The sequence below is a fragment of the Engystomops pustulosus genome, chromosome 9 (assembly GCF_040894005.1).
Source record: "Engystomops pustulosus chromosome 9, aEngPut4.maternal, whole genome shotgun sequence".
In the NCBI taxonomy this organism is placed as follows: domain Eukaryota; kingdom Metazoa; phylum Chordata; class Amphibia; order Anura; family Leptodactylidae; genus Engystomops; species Engystomops pustulosus.
In genome coordinates, this window is record NC_092419.1 from 31,770,730 (window position 1) to 31,777,793 (window position 7,064).

The window sequence follows — 7,064 nt, forward strand, 5'->3', positions numbered from 1 at the left end:
TGTCTGGGAACCTCAGCAATAATGAGAATGGAAGTTTGCGGATGTACATACGCCCCCCATACAGAAGTGTGAATGTAGACTAATTAGTATGAAAAAAACATTTGGCTAGAAAACCTGTATCCAAATCTGTACACAAATCTACATGTAGTCCGATCCTGATTTATATCATGTTAAGACTTTGTCATTGTTTCCTGCTAAAAACTGAAGATTACCAGCAAAAATGCAGAGACATTGGGGCTCATTTACTTACCCGGCCCATTTGTGATCCCGCGGCGCGTTGTCCGACGTTGATTCGGAGCTTGCCGGGATTCACTAAGGTCGTGCGCCCGATATCCACTAGGTGTCGCTGCTGCGCTGAAGTCCGCCGGAGTTCACCTTCTTCGCCCCGGTGTATGTGAGTGCTATTCTTGCGACACAATAAAAAAAAAAAATTCTGTGGCGATGTGCCACAATCCGATCGCGTGCACCAAAATCCCGGGGTAATTTGGCGCAAATCGGAAATATTCGGGAAACCCGACGAAAATGCGCGATTCGGACCCTTAGTAAATGAGCCCCAATAACAAGTAGATGATGTGTGTGTGTGTTTTTTAATTTTTAAATGCAATGAGCTCATACTATGCATTGTTACTGAGGATTACAAACAAAAATGGTTTATGAAAAAAAAATGAAAAACACTGAAGTAACAAAGTTTTAACTCGTTACAAATCACTCTAGTATTGCCTTCTCCCCAGTAGGTGGCAGTCTAGTAACACTGGTGCCTGATGGTACTGTCGGGTTAGAGCTGATCTATCTGATGAAATCCATCCAAGTCCTGCATCTGGGTCATATCGACATCAGGAAGGACTTAAAAATTATCTCTATAATAGAAAAAAATAGCTGTGGTCTAAGAGTAGAGGTTGATTAAGGAACAAACCATTAAAGGGTTAATATCAATCTGTCGGAGACAATAATTTATTTTTAGTGGTTGTAGTCTCTGTACAAGAATAATTGGGGTTCCTCCCCCCTGCTCCATAGTCATATACATGCATCACTCATGTAAAGTTCACACTGCCCTTAGTTTCTCGGTGCACTAGGGGTGTGGCCTATCCTACCGTCTTATTTTTATGGGGCTCTGGTCCTTATATATACAGTCGGCTTTATAATACTAGGATGACTTAGATCATAGAGGTCTTTATGGTTTTGGCCTGATGGTTTATTAATGAGGGAAGCTTGTAGTCAGCGTTCTCTCATGTCATACAGTAAGAGCCGGGATGAGTCAGGTTTCCTTACTGATGTACTGACTCAGGGATCTGGAAGTCCCAGAGAATTATTTCTGCTGAATAATTTTATGGCTTAAGGAAAATGTATAAAATTTAAGGGTAAAATCAGGAATCCTCATTGTGGTTTTATATGTTGTATTTTTCCATTGCTTTTGTTCGATTATTATGATTAGTCAATGAAATACAGACATTGGGAGGAATGCATTATGTCTTCTCCATTTATCTTGAGGAGAAGGCAGATAAATCTCCCCCTCCCCATCAGTTTATGGCTTCTCCGACCCACACACCACTTTGGGCACATTGGGGCAGATTTACTTACCTGGTCCATTCGCTATCCAGCGGCGCGTTCTCTGACGAGGATTCGGGTCTTCCGGTGATTCACTAAGGTCGTGCGCCCGATGTCCACCAGGTGTCGCTGCTGCGCTGAAGTCCGTCGGAGTTCACTGAAGTTCACCAAGCTATCGTGGGTGCAGGTAAGCGCATGTCAAGCAAAACTTTTTTTTTTTTATACGGCGGTCTTTCCGAATCCGTCGGGTTTTCTTACGGTCACGCCCCCCATTTCCGTCACGTGCATGCCGGCGCCGATGCACCACAATCCGATCACGTGCGCCAAAAACCCGGGGCAATTCAGGGAAAATCGGTGCAAAACGGTAAAATTCGGGTAACCCAACAGAGAAACGCGATTCGGGCCCTTAGTAAATGACCCCCATTGGGCACAACTGGCCTGCCAGATTTACTACATTCTCAGCTGGAAAAGCAGCAGAGACTATAGCAAAATACTCAGATCAGACCTGTTATTTGGACCGAACTCCCAGAGTAGATATGAACACGGAGAGCCATCAGGGGGGATGTTTCCTGGTGATGTCTATCATGTTTCCTGGTTTTCTTGTGCAGGACTTTGCTTCTAATGAAGGGACTGTTGAATTGTTCTGAAGATATTTTTCTAGTAGGGGGCAGTATTTCCATGAGGAGGCAGAGACTCTCAAAATTAAAGGGTTTGTCAAGTCACAACAAGTTATCCCCTATCCACAGTGGAACCCCCACGGATCAAGAGAATGCGGGGTCCATTGTACCCCAAGTAAATGAAGTGGCACATCAGACATGCGCACAGCCACTCCATTCACTGTCTATGGCACCAGTCAGTTGTATCCTCCCATCTTTTCCAAGGAGAAGTTCTGCAGCAGCTGGGGAGTTTAATATAGTGATAGTTTTTACATTAAAATGTAAAATCATTAAAAACTACAATATTAAAGACAGATACCATAAAGACACATTGCAATACTATATGTATTTTTTGTTGTGTCCTTGAGTGAACCTGCCTAGGATGCAAATGGTGATGATAAAAGTGCTCACTACTTGTACACTGTATTATTGCATGAGTGCACTTGTCAAAACAAAACATTGGAGCTAATTTGATAGTGAAAGTTTATAGTTTGTTCGCCGTTTTCTGTGGGAAAACAGATATCAAGCAAGTGGCTACAGGCAATGGTGGTGGTGAACCCGAATAATAATAATAATAAAATAATAATAATAATCTTTAAAAATCTTTACAAATCTGAACTTTCTGCTACCTGGGGTGAGCACTAGAACATCGCCCCCTCCACCCCATCCAGTAGTAATATACAAGGTTTTTTTTCAGTACCTCACACTCATGCTGACATCTTGTGTGAAAAAACACTATTTTTAAGAGTCAAGTTCTGCTTTGTAGCAGGTGACTGTCCCCCTGTTGCTGCTTCCCATCTTGCTGGAGACGGTGCTGCCTGAGGCAAGAGAATCAACTCACGTTATGGCTGCTGAACCCCTGCGTTAAAGATCTTTACAGCGTTCAAGTCTATGGAGAGGGGAATGGGGAAAGGAGCTTCTGCTGGAGGTGAACAAGAGATATGGAGCCCGGTGTGCAATGTCTTGAGAGAGTATTATTTAGCTGCAATATCAATTAATTTATTACAAAGTGTGGAGTAACATAAAACCCAGTGGGCTCTTACCTCTCATCTTCACCTACTCCCCTCTCCATAGACTTGATGTATATAGCGTTGTAAGACTCCCCAACAAATAGCTGATATTGCCAGGAGAGATAACGTTTTACATTGATTCTAGTTAGATCAATGGCCACCAACCTCCTGATGTCCTTAATAGACCAGAGAACATATTACCGTAGATATAGTACAGACCCTAATAAGGCTTATGGACTTGTGTTGTACTATAATGTTTTAGTTGTTTTTGTTTTTTTTAAATGTATTAATCATAATTTTATGTTTTTTTGGGTTGCAGTCATTGTTTCTCTAAATGATCCTGTCTAGAATGCAAATGTTGAGGGAGCAACATTATTCTGTGGTGTGAGGGAAAAAAATTTCATAGTAAAAGTTTCCAGTTGCTTCTTCAACATCTAGAGCAGGTTTCACCCAAGTTGCTCCAGGTCCCAGGAACTAAGTTGACTTGAGATTCAGCAGCGATTTGTGCTGGCACCTATTGTGTTGGTAGACCCTTCAGATGTCGCCGGCAAATCTAATTTAAACAGCATCTAAAAGGCATCACCTGTGGGTGTTACTGGTGCTGGTGAGAGTTCCGGTACTCAAAATGAACTTTTCCCACTTAGTTGACTTGCCATCTATGTGATAAATGGGTGGGCTAGACTATGAGGGCTGATGCTCTGGCTCATAGATGAGAGTCTTATGGAAGAGCCCTTTTTCCATGGCTCCTTAATGTCACATATGGATGACTACAATGGGTTCCTCTCCGATAAGACAGTAATGCGAGGAAAGAGCTACTCTTAGCTAAATGGGAGGACCCTTTAAGGGAAAATTTTCATCTACAATCTCTCTGCCTTGCAAAGTTTAAAGTTCCCACTGAATGGGCAGCAGTACTTGACACACCCATCCACTAGGCCAGTGGAGGCGAACCTATGGCACGGGTGCCAGAGGTGGCACTCGGAGCCTTTTCTGTGAGCAGCCAGGCCTTCACCCCAACACAGAGTTTTCCAGACAGGACTCAAATCTTCCTCCTGTCCTTCCTCCAAGACCACATGCCATGCTCAGCACCATTTTAAAGCAACATCCTTGACTGCCAGGACTACAGGAGGAACGAGAAGAGGGGGATAGATATGGATTAACTTGGAGCTCCTGCTCTGGGTCCCCTGATTCTTCCTCTTCAGTGGACCCTGGAGGGAAGCTACAATCCAAATTTCCCCGTCATCTTTCTATTGTATTGGTGAACTCAGGAGGCTAATACAATCGAAACATGTGATACAGCTTTAAATGTCATGTTGACACTTTGCGATGTATAAATGGGTATTGGTTGTAGTTTGGGCACTCTTTCTCCAAAAGGTTCGCCATCACTGCACTAGGCTGACACTGATCACTAAAAAAATGTGTAGGTGGTGGATGAAACATTGATTGATCATACAGAAATTACTATGGTGATACAGGTGTAAGCAGGTATTACATCCGGAGCTGCGTTAGGGCGCTACAGTAACCACATTCACTTAACAGACTAACTCAGATCACACTATTCAGCAGTTAAGGAAATTTAGTGGCTCATATTTATCCCTGTAACAGCTTCCTTCAATGTGCTATATTTCCAGTACAAAGTTTTTTAAAACCTGCATTGACACTCACAGATGTGTGAGGTTAATAGAATATATTTGCAAAGATTTCACAATTACCTTTTATTTACAACTAAAGTGCTAATAAGACAATAATCGCCGCTAATACCTAAAGTTGTGGAGTAAATGAAAAAAAAATGGGTTATTTCACAGCTTTTTCACTAAATGGAGCGTTGTAAAATTTTCTCTTTGACCCAATTCATTATTAACTGAAATAAGCTCCAAGATGTTTGTGCTTTTAGAGAGTGTAGTAGGTGCTGGAACTGCGTGGGAGGGTAAGAAAGGACATGTGGTTAACGCCCCTGCTTACAGAGATGCTATTACCCAGGGCCGCAAGAGGCTGAGGGCCTCATTTTGACTGCGCCTTTATACCGGACGAAACAATATAAATATCTAGGATTGATTAGGGTGTAAATAGGGACCGACGGGTTTTGACCGCCATGGTCTCACTATAGGGGGAGATCTATCAGTGCTTCTATGCCAGATTTTTGACGTGGAAGCACTGGTGTATTCACAATTTATTGTGAAATGCAAGAAATTGTGATTATTCCGGCGACTACACCATCTACACGCCATGTGGGCATGAAGGGGCGTGGCCGACGGCAGAAGGGGCGGGCATTCACCGGTGAACGTTCGCTGATTTTTTCTGAAAACCACATTGGTTTTCCGCCAGCCAGTTTTGTTTTCCGCCAGCCAGTTTTGTCCGCCAGCCAGAACCGCCGGCAGATACATCATGAGGTGTAAGCCTCATTATGTATCTGCCATGGCGGTGGGGGCGTCTTTATCATATGATGGCGCTTGAGCACTAACGTATGATAAATCTCCCCAAGGTCTCAATACTGGGCTACTTAGACAGTGCCTTGGACAGTGAATGGAACGGGGGCGTGCATGTTCGACCTACCGCTCTATTGATTTGCGGAACATTGGGCCTCCATTCTAGTGATCTGTGGGAGTCCAACCACTCATCAGAAAGTTTTGTTACAATCTTTACTTTGCAAATAAAGTTTTTTATGAAAATTAAAAAAAAACACCTATAAAAAAACCCAGATTGAAGTGACATTTATACATCTACAAAAGCAATTTTATAGCAAATATTTGAAGGAATTTTCAAAGTAAAGTACGATGTAAGACACGTAGACACACGGGACTAATATATCACACTGGGCAAAAGAAAGGAGTGAGAATAGCAAACATACAGTAGTAAAGTCAATAATCATTGCTAGATATAATATTGAAATATTCTGCATTATGGCTGCTCTTAAAGGGGTTGTCCAGGTTTAAACAAAAATATATAACTGGCCGGGGGGAAGGCTAAGAACACCAAAAAGAACTTATACTTACTTTCGCCGGTGCATCCGTTGTCCCGCACCATCTTCTGTCAGTGCCATACCTCTGATTGTTACCCCGACCCGAAAATTGCAGCATGCCCGACACAGCATGAGATTCAATGCTATAGTCAGTGACTGGAAGCTGTGAAATCACAAACAGAGGCATGCCACTAACAGGAGGCGGCATGGGACAACGGGAGCACCGGCGAGGGTAAGTATAAGCTATTTTTTGTAATATCCCCTTAGTCCCCTCTAGCCAGTTATATATTTTTGTTTAAACCCGAACAACCCCTTTAAAGGGAACCTGTCAGGTAATAGGTGGTGCCAAGCTGCCTCTGATTGTTATGACCAGAAAGTAAAAAACAGGTGCATATTCAGATGAGACCACACCCCTAGTGCACAGAGTAGCTAATTTGCATACAGATAAAAAATGGAATTTTCTCTTGAAAGACAGATTACTCGAAAACCTACAAGGTATGTCTGGAAGTCTTATTAACTGCCCTACACAATGCTGCTTATACTTGTAAGGTGATTTGGGAGCTGGTAGATTCCCTTTAAATCCCAGATGCGCGACAAGACGCATTTATAGAAACCTATCCCACGAACCGTGTTTACATTAAGGCTTTACATTCAGCCAAATCTTCATATATGGTGGTATAGGATCTTATGTTTGGAATGAAGGATTTGGATAAGAATTTGCTGCTATTTCCTGTTTTAACTCATTTTACTATAATAGATGACATCCATATTTATTGTAGGTTCCTGAGGCTCCATATATTATAGACTATATATGAGGTATGTCGGATCATGACATTTACATATCATTTACATAGCTCTGAATTCTCGCTATGTTAATATTATAGGGGTTTCTTTTTC